Here is a 15327-nt window from a genome sequence, read left to right as displayed (position 1 = left end):
TCTCTCTCTCTGTGTGTCAAATAAATAGAATCTTTAAAAAAAAAAAAAAGGAAAGAAACTATTCTATATAATATGGTAATGAGGGATACAGGACATCCTGCATTTGTCAAAATCCACAGAACTTTAGAGAACAAAGAGTAAATCTTAACATATACAAATTCCTTTAAATCATTTAGGAGGTTGGGGATCCCTTAATGGTCTGCAGACTGTGATGAAACAATCTAATTGTATTACAAATATGTGGAACAATCTTACTGAAAAGGATGTGGAGTAATGGTGCTGACCTAATAAGTATTTTTGGAAATGAGTGGAGTCTATGAATAAAGACAAAATAAACTGCACACAAGTACTGTATTCTAGTCAATAAAGTTGTTTCCCATAAGAGTATAGGTTAAAAATTCTAATTTTACCATGGAAGTATATTTAGGTAAACTTATAATTAGGTAAATCAATCAAGGACAGTGGGAAACATGTTGCCCACTACTGTAGAGGGAATTTAAAGATAAGCAAGGGGAACAGATTGGAATGTTCATGTAGTAATGGATTAGAGTTGGAAACATCAGTATGTATGACATTTAGCTTAACACAGATATAAATGATTACATGTATAAATATTAGGGACGTGTATATACATGGGTTTGTATACATACATACATTCCCCTGCCCTGTCAGCTGAAAAGGGCTTAGAAGCAATGATACCCTACCAACAATAAGTACAACTAGCACTCAGATGTTGCTCTCTAATAACATTCTCCAATAAAAGGAACCAGAGTTCCTTGGAGAATTGGTAGATTTTAGGGCTAGGGCAAAATGTGGACAAGATGATCCAAGAGCATCTTATAAACCAAAGATTAAGGAAATGTTCCCCCAAAATGGTAAGGGTGTGTTAAATAAACACAAGAATTCCAAAGCTAGCCAAAGCTAGAACAATTTGAGCAAAATAAAGAGAATTGGGACTATAACGCAAAGTATAAAACAAATATCTGTAAATCCATGCTAATATAAACAAATGATTGAATAATTAAATTGGGGGATGAGACAAATCTCTCATGCAGAAGAATTCCAAATAATTTATATTGGATACTCTGCCCTCAAGGAAGTAGAGCATGACTCCTTACTTCTTAAAGTGTGGGCTGTACCGAGTGACTTCCTTCCAAAGAGTATGCTATGGAAAGGAAGAGAAAAGACATAAATTAATCTGATAAATACTACCTTAGCCACAAGATCAACATCAACAGTGATGTCCTGCTGATAACATGTACTCTTGATGTGATATGATGACAGTGGCACTTAACCTATGAGATTCTTTTCCCCAAAACCCACAAGCTCAGTCTAATTAGGAGAGAAACAACAACAACAAAATCCAGAAAGGTATATCCTACAGTACTTCTGATTAGTGCTCCTCAAAACTTTCAAGTCCTCCACAGCAAAGAAACCCTTAAAGGTACTCACAGTCAAGAGGAGCCTAAGAAGCCTAGACAATTAAAGATAAAAGGGGTTCCTGGAGGAGATCCTAGAAGAGAAAAAGTATATTTGTGAAAACAAAGTAAATCCAAATAAAATATGAACTTTAGTTATAATAGCATATCCATATTGGTTCATTAACTACAACTGACACACCATAATAATGTAATATGAGGTCAGGGATAGGAGACATGGTGAGGAGTACATGAGAACTCTTCGTACTCTATGTTCACAACGGTCCTGTGACTATAAAATATAAATTGCTCTGAACAATAATCAATGTAAAACATCATTAGAGAGAGCAATAATGGATTAAACTGTAATTGCACTTCTTCACAAGCATCTGGTTTTACTAAAGAAGATGAGACCAGAACACTAATTTTGAAATTCTCTCAATAGGCTACCGTAGGGCAGCTGGAGCCCTCATTCAGTCATTAGCCATTTGTAAAAGCTAATAGAAAGGTGTTGGTCTTTAAAAACATATCAGAATATAAATCAGAGGGAAACTCACAGACCAGGAAAAAAAATGGAATAAGCTGGAAAATCTTTCCTTTTACATGAAAAATGAACCTGATTTTTATTTCCTAGTTCCCTAAGAAAGGGCAAAGGACCTTCACTCTACCAATGAGCAAGGGTCATAAGTGCCTCCTATTCTGGATGGAGATTATTCAGATGCCTGTCCTCCCAGAATACAGGAGCCCTGGTGAAGTACACATGCTTCTGAATAGTCCCTTCTCCAAATCCAGGATCTGGTCATCTATTGGACATTGCAAAATACATAATCAAGTATTTTCTTAAAACAGCAGATAAAAAGAATTTTTAAAGTGCAAATACTTAAATTTGTCAGAGAAAATCTGGCTAGGACTACTTGCTTGAAAATTCATGGGTTAACCATCCTTGTCTTTCTCTCTGCTCCAACTATTCATATCAGCATAAGGCAAAAAATAATGGAAATAGTTGTTCATTTAGAACTAATGTCAGTTTGCTTTTGTATTCTGTACCTATAAGATAATCTATTTCTTCCCCCACATTTTACCCCAGAACATAGCTTTCTGACCAAAGTAATTTCCCCCCCTCAGCTAGTTTTCCCCTGTTGAGAAATCATGAGAGATGCTGTTTTCAGCCTGACTAGTCTTGAATGTTCTAGTGCACCTAAAACTGAATTGCTTGCATCAAAGAGGGGAGGGTCATGAAGGCACACATTCCATAGCAAATCTTGAAAACACATAGAAAATTGAGCTAAAAACAAAACAAAACAAAAAACAAAAACAGAAAGCTTTATTCTTTTTCCCCATTATAGTACAAATGACCTAAGTATACATAAGATCCAAATTAAAACAAATAACTGAAACTCAGTGTGTGGTACTAATTGCTAATCTCTGTGGCCCAAATTCAGTTTCATTTCCATGGAGCACCACTACCCTATCCTCACTTCACAATGCTACTAGGAAGAACTTCTTTGTCTATGCACTTTAAGCTTCTTGGGGATGGCACCCAGGAGCAAAAGTGACCATGGGAAAGGAACCTTGAATGCAGGGAGCATCCTGAGGCAGGGTACATGCTCTGAAGTTTAATCCTGACATCAGGTTATTGAAATTAGAGTTGGAAAACCCATACTGAGTCATTTGGTTCTCTCCCTTGAGGGCAATAGATTATGGTGGACAGTATATTATTTAGCACTTTGACCAGTGTTCTAAACAGCCTTTCCTTGGAGACTATTAACTCAAAGCTGGCAAGAATTTTATTATAAATAAAGGGCTTTATCATTTCTTCCACAAATGCACATTCTCCTGCTAAGATATTAAAAAAATAAAACTTCCCAAACAACATGAAAACAGTGTGGTATTATAGAAAGAGTGTGAAACACTAAGCAAATTATCCCAAAGTTGGTCACAGATCCTCATTCTGACCTGCCTGGACAATAGCTTGCTAAGATGACTTTTCTCTCTACCTTTTCCTTAGAACAAGGAACTATATCCAAGCTCAGCTTCCATTAGGACTTGTGACTTTGTCTCCTTTCCTTACAGTATCATCCCACAGGTCTCACGATCCAAAATGCAGTTAATGTCCCCAAGCAACTCTCATAAACAGCTAACACCCACATCCAGATGGCATGGTGCTTAGAGAGTCTGATTTTTCCCCACTTGCAAGTTTGCTTTTGGGCTCATCCTAGTAAAAGGGCAAAGTACACCCACTAGAGAGCAAACATGGTACTTGTAAACAAAGCACTTTGGCTCTAGTATTTTCCCCATTGGAAAAATGGGAGGGTAGGAGACCCTTGTCTTTTTTCCTCTATGCCTTTGGAAGAGTCTGCTTTTCCCAACACAGCAGATTCCCCAACCCAAACCATGCCTAACCTAGTGCAGGACAGACAGTGACCCAGAAGGGACCCTCCTTGAACAAGGATTGAGGACCTCACAGCCAAAAACAGGGCCAAACATGTGCTCTGATGCTCATTAGTTACAGGAAACTCAGTTTCTTCATCTATCAGCTGGAAATAATACCTATCCCAGATTCTAAGTGCTAGTTATACTCTATCCCAAATAAATGCTTACAATCAGCACATTAAAGAAACTCAGTAAATGGTAGCTGCTGTTCTCAGTATAATTATTCTCAGCAGCTAGCCTTTAAAATATTATTTAAATGTGTAACCTAAAATGTAAAGTTTGATTTATTACACAGAAATAAAGCATTTAAATCCACAGAATAGATGATAATGATAAAGCACTGCTTACTGGTTATGTGAATGAGGAAGAAAATAAAGAAATGCCCATCTTGTTTTAGGCACATTACTTCATCTACCCATCTGCTGTCAAGATGCAAACAGGGGGAGGAACATGCAAGATGCAAACATGGTGGAGCAGTAGGAGACCTAATATCACCGGGTCCCAGGAGTTCTGTTAGTTAGTTATCAAACCATTCTGAACATCTGCAAACTCAATAGGAGATCAAAGGGATGAAGAGCAGTAATTCTAGGAACAGAAAAGCGACCACTTTCTAGAAAGCAGGACATGTGGAGAGGTGAATCCAAAGTGATATACAGGAAGATAGACAATAGGGGGAGGGGCTGGCTCCCAGCAAGCAGTAGAGCAGCAGAACACAAAATCAGAACTTTTAGAAGTCTGACCCACTGAACAACACCACTCCAGAGGATAAGCAGAGGGTGGAGACCTCAGGGGAACAGTGTGGTCTCAGGACCCTCAGGGTCATATAAAGACTGGGGGTGCAGCAGAGCACCCAGGTATCAGAGTGGGGAAGCTGACTACAGAGACGGAGCCGCAGAGTAACCTCTCAGTTTGGGATTACCTTAAACCATGATCCAAGGCACAATCGGGCCACTGCTCTTTGAGCAGGGACCCCACAGGTGGCAGATTTGGGGAGACCCTCTCCTTCCTCCTCCAGGAGGAGCGACACAGGAGCACATTGCAGGAATCTGCGGGGTTTGGAGACTCCAAACGGAGCCAAGTACCAGGGACAGAAACGATCGGTCTCAAGTTGGGTGAGCTAGGAGAGCTGCCGGAGACCAGGGAGATGGGAGGGATTAACTGCTTTCCTCTGAGGGCGACCGGGGAGTGGGGGCCTGAGTTCTCAGCTCCTCCAGGCTGGAGACTGTGAGACTACCATATTCATTCTCCTCCTCCAAAGCTGCACAGAAAGCATTCAGGGAACAAAAGCTCCTGAGAGCAAAGAGAGTGAACCCAAACCCCCATACCTGAGTGGATTGCTTAGCACAGTCCCTGGCAAGGGTGGTGCAATTCTGCCTCAGGAAAAGACATTTGAGAATCAATGCAACAGGACCTTCCCCCAGAATATCAACAGGAAAATCCAGCCAAGACCAAGTTCAACTATCAATGAGAACTGCAAAACCTCAGAACGATGGTAATACATCACATGGAATTCATGGCTTTTTTCCCATGACTCTTTGGTCTTTCAAAGTTAATTTTTTTTTATTTTATTTTTCTCTTATTCTATTTTTTTACATTTTTTCCTCTTTCCTATTTTAATGTCTTTTAACTATTTTATCTTTTTAAAAATCTTTTTTAAAAATCTTTTTAAATTTTCATTGTTATAGTCACATTCTATCCCTTTATTGTATTTAGCCTTATTTTTTGTATACATACAGGTTTTCTTTCTTTAAAATTTTGGGATACAGTTTCTTCTAATATATCAAAATATACCTTAAATCTAGCACATGGCTTTATTCTAGTCTGCAGTCTAATCACATTCTTTCTTTTCTTTTTTCAATCAACTTCTTAACAATTCCTTTTTAGAATCTTGAATATTTTTAATTTTCATCTTTACAGTCATACTCCATTCCTTCATCATGTCTACCCTTACTTTTGTATATATATATTTTCTTTCTTTAAAGTTTTGGAAGGCATTTTCTTCAAACAGACCAAAATACATATATATATATATATATATACACACACACATATATATATATGTGTGTGTGTGTATATTTTTTTTCCTTTCTTCTCCCCTACCCTCCACCCCAGTTTCTGGTCTCTTATGATTTAGTTAGTGTATATTTTTCTGGGCTCATTTCTACCATTTCAGTATTTTTTTTCTCTCATTCATCTATTCTCATCTGGATAAAATGACAAGGCTGAAAAACTCACCTCAAAAAAAAAAAGAACAAGAGGCAGTACTGATGGCTAGGGACCTAATCAATATGGATATTAGTAAGATGTCAGATCTAGAGTTCAGAATGATGATTATCAAGGTGCTAGCTGGGTTAAAAAAAAAACATGGAAGATACTAGAGAGTCCCTCCCTGGAGAAATAAAATCCCTTTATGGAGAAATAAAAGAACTAAAATCCAACCAAGTTGAAATTAAAAAGCTATTAATGAGGTACAATCAAAACAGAGGCTCTTACTACTAGGATAAAAGAGCAAAAGAGAGAATTAGTGATATAGAAGACCAAATGATGGAGAATAAAGAAGCTGAGCAAAAGAGAGATAACTCCTGGACCACAAGGGGAGAATTTGAAAGGTAAGTGATGCCATAAGATGAAACAATATTAGAATAATTGGAATCCCAGAAGAAGAAAAAGAGAGAGGGGGGCAGAAGGTATCTCAGAGCAAATTATAGCAGAGAATTTCCCTAATTTGGCAAAGGGAACAAGCAACAAAATCCAGCAGGCAGAGAGAACCCACCTCAAAAATCAATAAAAATAGGTCCATACCTCGTCATCTAATAGTAAAACTTACAAGTTTCAGTAACAAAGAGAAAATCCAGAAAGCAGCTTGGGACAAGAGGTCTGTAACATACAACAGTAGAAATGTTAGATTGGCAGACCTATCCACAGAGACCGGAAGGCCAGAAAGGGCTGGCATGATATATTCAGAGCACTAAATGAGAAAAAGAAAAAGAATTCTTGGCTAAGAATATTATACCCAACTAGGCGGTCAGTGAAAATAGGATACATGTCTTGAAAGAAGTTACTGTGGCCAATGTTGAAAAGGTTACTGCTTATGTTCTCCTCTAAGATTCTGATAGATTCCTGCCTCATGTTGAGGTCTTTCATCCATTTTGACTTATCTTTGTGTACAGTGTAAGAGAATGGTCGAGTTTCATTCTTCTCTACAAAGCTGTCCAATTTTCCCAGTACCATTTATTGAAGAGACTGTCTTTTTCCAATGGATATTTTTTCCTGCTTTGTCAAAGATTATTGGACCATAGAGTTGAGGGTCCGTATCTGGACTCTCTACTCTGTTCTGTTGATCCGTGTGTCTGTTTTTGTGCCAGTACCATGCTATTTTGGTGATCACAGCTTTGTGGCAAAACTTGAAATCAGGCAATGTGATGTCCCCAGCTTTGTTTTTCTTTTGCAACACTTCCTTAACAATTTGGTGTCTTTTCTGGTTCCACACAAATTTTAGGATTGTTTGTTCCAGTACTTTGAAAAATGCCAGTGGAATTTTGATTGGGATGGCATTGAAAGTATAGATTGCTCGGGCAGTATAGACATTTTAACAATGTTTATCCTTCTGATCCATGAGCATGGAATGCTTTTCCATCTTTTTGTGTCTTCTTCAATTTCTTTCATGAGTGTTCTGTAGTTCCTAAAGTACAGATCCTTTACCTCTTTGGTTAGGTTTATTCCCAGGTATTTTATGATTCGTGGTGCTATAGTAAATGGAATCAGTTAGAGAATTTCCCTTTCTGTATTTTCATTGTTAGTGTATAAGAAAGCAACTGATTTCTGTGCATTGATTTTGTATTTACCCCAAAGATATAGATGTAGTGAAAAAAAGGGCCATATGTACTCCAATGTTCATAGCATCAATGGCCACAATCACCAAACTATGGAAAGAGCCAAGATGCCCTTCAACAGACGAATGGAGAAAGAAGATATGGTCCATTTATATAATGGAATATTATGCCACCATCAGAAAGGATGAATACCCAACTTTTGTATCAACATGGATGGGACTGGAAGAGATTATGCTGAGTGAAATAAGCCAAGCAGAGAGAGTCAATTATCATATGGTTTCACTTACTTGTGGAGGATAAGGAATAACACAGAGGACATTAGGAGAAGGAAAGGAAAAGTGAATTGGGGCAAATCAGAAGGGGAGATGAAGCATGAGAGACTATGGACTCTGAGAAAAAAACTGAGGGTTTGGGAGGGGAGGGGGGGTACAGGGTTAGGTGTGCTGGTGGTGGCTATTAAGGAGGTCACATACTGCATGGAACATTGGGTGTGGGGCATAAACGAGTCTTGGAACACTGAAAAAATAAAATTAAATTAAAAAAAATAGAAGGAGAGATGAAAAGCTCCCAGGACAAACAAAAACTAAAAGAAATTACAAATACCACACCAGTCCTACAGGAAATATTGAAAGGGGTCCTCTAAGCAAAGAGAGCCTAAAAGTAACAGACCAGAAAGGAACAGAGACCATATACAATAACAGTCACCTTACAGACAATATAATGGCACTTAATTTCTATCTTTCAATAGTTACCTTGAATGTAAATGGATTAAATGCCCCAATCAAAAGACAAAGTGTATCAAAATGTTTCAAAAAAATAAGACCCATCAATATGCTGTCTGTAAGAAACTCATCTTAGACCCAAAGACACCTCCAGATTTAAAGTGAGGAGGTAGGGATGTCTGAGTGGCTCAGTCAGTTAAGTGGCTGCCTTCGGCTCAGGTCACAATCCCAGGGTCTGGGGATCAAGTTCCACATCGAGCTCCTTGCTCAATGGGGAGCCTGCTTCTCCCTCTACCTGCTCTACCTGCTGCTCCCCCTGCTTGTGCTCTCTCTCTGACAAATAAATAAATAAAATCTTTTTTGAAAATAATAAAAAATAAAGTGAGGGGGTGCAAAACAATTTACCATGCTAATGGACATCAAAGGAAAGCTGGGATAGCAATCTTTATATCAGATAAATTAGATTTTAAGCCAAAGACTATAATAAGACATGAGGAAGGACACTATATCATACTTAAAGGGTCTGTAAAACAAGAAAATATGACAAATTTTTAAAATTTAATTTTTTTCAGTGTTCCAAGATTCACTGTTTATGCACCACACCCCGTGTTCCATGCAATACATGCCCTCTTTAATACTCATCATCCACTCACCCATCCCCCATACCCCTCCCTTTCAAAACCCTGTTTGTTTCTCAGAGTCCACAGACTCTCATGTTTCGTCTCTCCCTCCAAATTCCCCCAATTCACTTTTCCTTTCCTTCTCCTAATGTCCTCCATGTTATTCTTTATGATCCACAAGCAAGAGAAACTATAAGATAATTGACTTTCTCTGCTTGACTTATTTCACTCAGCATAATCTCCCCTAGATCATCCTGTTGGTACAGAACTTGGGTATTCGTCCTTTCTGATGGAGGTGTAATATTCCATTGTGTATACGGACCATGAAAGATCTACAATTTTAAATATCTATGCCCCTAACATGGGAGCAGCTAATTACACAAACCAATTAATAACAAAATCAAAGAAACACATCAACAATAATACAGTAATAATGGAGGACTTTAATACCCCCCTCACTGAAATAGAGAGATCATTTAAGCAAAAGATCAACAAGGAAATAAAGGCTTTAAATGACACACTAGACCAGATGGACATCACAGATACATTCAGAATATTCCATCCCAAAGCAACAGAAAACACAGTCTTCTCTAGTGCACATGGAACATTCTCCAGAACAGATCACATCCTGGGTTACAAATCAGGTCTCAACTAGTACCAAAAGACTGGGATCATTCCCTGCATATTTCAGACCACAATGCTCTGAAACTAGAACTTAACCACAAGAGGAAAGTTGGAAAGAACTCAAATGCATGGATGCTAAAGAGCATCCTCCTAAAGAATGAATGGGTCAACCAGGAAATTAAAGAATTTAAAAAATTCATGGAAACAAATGAAAATGAAAACACAGCTGCTCAAAATCTTTGGGACATAGAAAAGGCAGTCACAAAAGGTAAGTATATAGCAATATAAGCCCTTCTCAAGAAACTAGAAAGGTCTCAAATACACAACCTAATCCTACACCTAAAGGAGCTGGAGACAGAACAGCAAAGAAAATCTAAATCCAGCAGGAGAAGAGAAATAATAAAGATTAGAGCAGAAATCATTGAAATAGAAACCAAAAGAGCAGTAGAAAAAGAAAATCAATTAAACTAGGAGCTTGTTCTTTGAAAGAATTAATAAGATTGATAAATCCCTGGCCAGATTTACCAAAAAGAAAAGAGAAAGAACCCAAATTAATAAAATCATGAATGAAAGAGGAGAGACCACAACAAACACCAAAGAAATACAAACAATTATAAAAACATACTATAAGCAACAATACACCAGCAAATTTGACAATCTGGAAGAAATGGATGCATTCCTAGAGACATATAAACTACCACAACTGAACCAGGAAAAAAGAGAAAGCCTGAAAAGACCCATACTTAATAAAGAGATTGAAACAGTCATCAAAAATCTTCCAACAAACAAGAGCCCAGTGCCAGATGGCTTCCCAGGGGGATTTACCAAACATTTAAAGAAGAATTAATACCGATTCTCCTGAAACTTTTCCAAAAAATAGAAATGGAAGGAAAACTTGCAAATACATTTTATAAGGCCAGCATTATCTTGATCCCCAAGCCAGAAAAAGACCCCATGAAAAAGGAGAATTACGGACCAATATCCTGGATGAACATGGATGCGAAAATTCTCACCAAAATACTAGCCAATAGGATTCAACAGTACATTAAAAGGATTATTCACCATGACCAAGGGAGATTTATTTCTGGGCTGTAAGACTGGTTCAACATCCACAAATGAATCAATGTGATACAATGCATTAATAAAAGAAAAAGAAGCATATGATACTCTCAAAAGATGTTGAAAAAGCATTTGACAAAGTACAGAGCATCCTATCTTGATCAAAACTCTTCACGGTGTTAGGATAGAGGGTACATACCTCAATATCATCAAAGCCATCTATGAAAAACCCACAGCAAATATCATTGTCAATGGGAAAAACTGAGAGCTTTCCCCCTAAGGTCAGAAACATGGCAGAGATGTCCATTATCTCTATGCTACTCAACATAGTACTAGAAATCCTAGCCTCAGCAATCAGACAGCAAAAAGAAATAAAAGGCATCTGAATCAACAAAGAAGAAGTCAAACTCTCACTCTTTGCAGATGATATTTTATGTGGAAAACCCAAAAGACTCCACTCTAAAACTGCTAGAACTCTTATGGGAATTCACTAAAGTGTCAGGATATAAAATCAATGCACAGAAATCAATTGAATTTCTATACACCAATAGCAAGACAGAACAAAGAGAAATTAAGGAGTCAATCCCATTTACAATTGCACCCAAAACCATAAGATACCTAGGAATAAACCTAACCAAAGAGGCAAAGAATCTGTACTCAGAAAACTATAAAGTACTCATGAAAGAAATTGAGGAAGACACAAAGAAATGGAAAAAAGTTCCATGTTCATAGATTGGAAGAATATTGTGAAAATGTCTATGCTACCTAAAGCAATCTACACTTTTAATGCAATCTCTATCAAAATATCATCCATTTTTTCCAAAGAAATGGAATAAATAACCCTAAATTTTATATGGAACCAGAAAAGACCCCAAATAGCCAGAGGAACATGGAAAAAGAAAACCAAAGTTGGTAGCATCACAATTCCAGACTTCAAGCTTTATCACAATGCTGTAATCATCAAGACAATATGGTACTCACACAAAAATAGACACACAGACCAATGGAAATGGACCCTCAACTCTATGGTCAACTAATCTTTGACAAAGAAGGAAAGAATGCCCAATGGAAAAAAGAGTCTCTTCAACAAATTGCGTTGAGAAAATTGGACAACCACATGCAGAAGAATGAAACTGGACAATTTCCTTACACCACACCTAAAAATAGACTCAAAATGGATGAAAGACCTCAATGTGAGACAGGAATCCATCCAAATCCTTGAAGAGAACACAGGCAGCAATCTCTTTGACCTCAGTTGCAGCAATTTCTTCCCAGGAACATCGCCAAAGGCAAGGGACGTAAGGGCAAAAATTAACTATTGGGAGTTCATCAAGATAAAAAGCTTTTGCACAGCAAAGGAAATAGTCAACAAAACCAAAAGAAAATGGACAGAATGGAAGAAGATATTTGCAAGTGACATCAGATAAAGGGCTAGTATCCAAAATCTATAAAGAGCTTAGCAAACTCAACACCCAAAGAACAAATAATCCAATCAAGAAGTGGGCAGAGGACACCAACAGACATTTCTGCAAAGAAGACATCCAAATTGCCAACAGACACATGAAAAAGTGGTCCACATCACTCGGCACCAGAGAAATACAAATCAAAACCACAATGACCTACCACCTCACACCAGTCAGAATGGCTAAAATTAACAAGTAAGGAAACGACAGGTGTTGGCAATGATGCAGAGAAAGGGGAACCCTCCTACACTGTTGGTGGGAATGCAAGCTAGTGCAGCCACTATGGAAAACACCATGGAGGTTCCTCAAAAAGTTGAAAATAGAGTTACCCTACAACCCAGCAATCGCACTCCTGGGTATTTACCCTAAAGATACAAATGTAGTGATCCAAAGGGATATGTGCACCCGAATATTTATAGCAGCAATGTGCACAATAACCAAACTATGGAAAGAACCTAGACACCCATCAATAGATTAATGGATAAAGAAGAGGTGGTATATATATGCAATGGAATACAATGCAGCCATCAAGAGAAATGAAATCTTGCCATTTGGAACAACGTGGATGGAACTAGAGGATATTACACTAGGTCAGAGAAAGACACTTATCATCTCTCTGATATGAGGAATTTGAAAGGCAGGGTGGGGGGTCATGTGGGGTAGGGAGGAAAAAATGAAAAAAGATGTGACCAGGAAGGGAGACAAACCATAAGAGATTCTTAATCTCAGGAAACAAACTGAGGGTTGCTAGGGGTGGGGAGAGAGGGATGGGGTGTCTGGGTTATGGACATTAGGGAGGGTATGTGCTATGGTAAGTGCTGTGAATTGTGTAAGACTGATGATTCACAGATCAGTATCCCTGACTCAAATAATATATTATATATTAAATATTATATAAATAAATAAATAAAAGATGTAGACCCAAATGCATGATTTTCATGGAAGCAGCAGCCCCACAGTCATTCTCAACTTCTTTCCAAATCTGGAATTTTGAGGGGGTTTGCTCTCCTCCGGTCAGTTAACATTGTTCAGCAGGTTACACAGGAAACATCAGTTCCCCCTAAACACTAAATTTATATGCTATGGAACCAGAAAATATTCAATAGGACAGTATATGAAATACAAAGGTGTGAAGGAAGAATTAAAGTACAAGGGTATGAACATTCAAGAACATGCAGTGTGGGGGCGCCTGGGTGGCTCAGTGGGTTAAGCCGCTGCCTTCGGCTCAGGTCATGATCCCAGGTCCTGGGTTCGAGCCCCACATGGGGCTTTCTGCTCAGCAGGGAGCCTGCTTCCTCCTCTCTCTCTGCCTGCCTCTCTGCTTACTTGTGATTTCTCTCTGTCAAATAAATAAATAAAATCTTTAAAAAAAAAAAAAAGAACATGCAGTGTGAGTGACAATCTTGCAGACGAAACAAGGACGAACCAAGCCTCTTTCTAATCATCATTAAGACTGTAAGTGGAGCTCAGATATATCCTGGCTTCATTCCTAAATCTCTTAGCACTGTTCCCAGGTCTCTAGCCATAAAGCTATGACAGAAGACAGACAATAGAGGATCATGAGTTTAAACAACTTAAAATGAATTGGTATTAGGTGTTAAAGACATAGATTCCTCTACCATGTTTGGTATCTCAAGTTGGGTTAAAATGAAATCCAACAATAGGACAGAGGAAGCTAGACACTGCCTACTAGAAATACAAAGAAAGCTGAAAGAGAAATAACCAATTAAGGGCTGGGTACATTTTAACTAACATAACTTACACAAAAGGTAAGAAGCCTTGGCAATATTCCTTCAGGTAACATAGAATTTAAAGCATTTTAAATTGAATGAGCATGGTATTATATTAGATCGATAAACTAATAATAAAGATGACATTCATAAATTTTAATATGCCAGCTAAAAGAGCCTCCAAGTTTATAGAACAAAGACATACAAGTGTATGACAGAAAGTGATTGTTTAAGCCACTGCTATCAATGTATAACATATCCCAAATTCAAAAATAAAACAAAATGAGACACCCCCCAAAAAAAGTATTATAACTAATGAGGTAGAACTAACAGAATATGCCAATTTTGTCATCTTAATAGTAGAGATCTCATCCTATTTCATACCCTTGGTCCATATACAATCACCAACTGTGAAAATAAAACCATCAGTCTATTTCAAGGAATTATTATGGCAAAGAGCTGATAAAAATATTTACCCAAATGAACCATTAGACTACTAAGTGATGGTGATGTACATGATGGCTTACCGGTTGCTTGCATGCTTCACTAGGCCCCCTAATTCAGATATTTGTGTTTTAGCTTTTACAACCTTCTGGGCCACAATAATAATTTTATAGTTTGCTATGGAACTGTACCAAACCTATAAAATCCACAAAGCCCTCAAAACTCCACATATGTGAGCTGTCACTGGTCCTAATAATTGCTCTCCAAGTTTTACACCAAATTCTTAAATGAAAAACAAATATACCACGTGCACAGAGAAATGAGTGAAAAGAACCTACCAGAAGACCACTGAGCTGACACTCAGCACCTTCCATAATTTGGCATTTTGAGTCCTTCATACACAGTTCTGCCTTTCAGTTCCCCAGTCAACACATTAAAGAGGCGGCCTTTTCAAAAATTATTGTCTGTATACCTCATGAATCTAAATACCAAAACTATTTCACAGAAGGGTGGGAATCTATTCCGTGTTTGCTGTGAATGACGAAAATCACATAGCTCAACTGAACTATTAGCGTGCAAATCTAGGTGAACACTGGGAACAGCAGGATCCTGAGTGTTCGGACAGGACCGTAAAACATACAAAGCTGTTAATTTTTCCTGCAAAGCAAACTACTCAGGAGATTAGTAGCTGTTTTTCTTTTTCTTTTCTCCTCTTGTTGACATCTGAACCATTTTTGCTGCTGCCAGCCCTCCCCACTAATGAATCAGTTCATTGCATGAATTGGGGGAGAGACATCTTGTCACCGGTTTCCTCTCTATCCATAAGTGATTTGCCAGAGCAGCAGAGCTCAGGAAGCTGGCTTCACTCTAAAGGTTATGTTGTATACCAGATGGGAGGGGAGTGGTAGGATAGGTGAAACAAGTGATGGGGATTAAAGAGTACACTTAACCGCCACGAGCACTGAGCAATATATGGAATTG

This window comes from Lutra lutra, chromosome 2 (genome assembly GCF_902655055.1).
Source record: "Lutra lutra chromosome 2, mLutLut1.2, whole genome shotgun sequence".
Taxonomy (NCBI): domain Eukaryota; kingdom Metazoa; phylum Chordata; class Mammalia; order Carnivora; family Mustelidae; genus Lutra; species Lutra lutra.
This window is presented reverse-complemented; position numbering follows the sequence as displayed.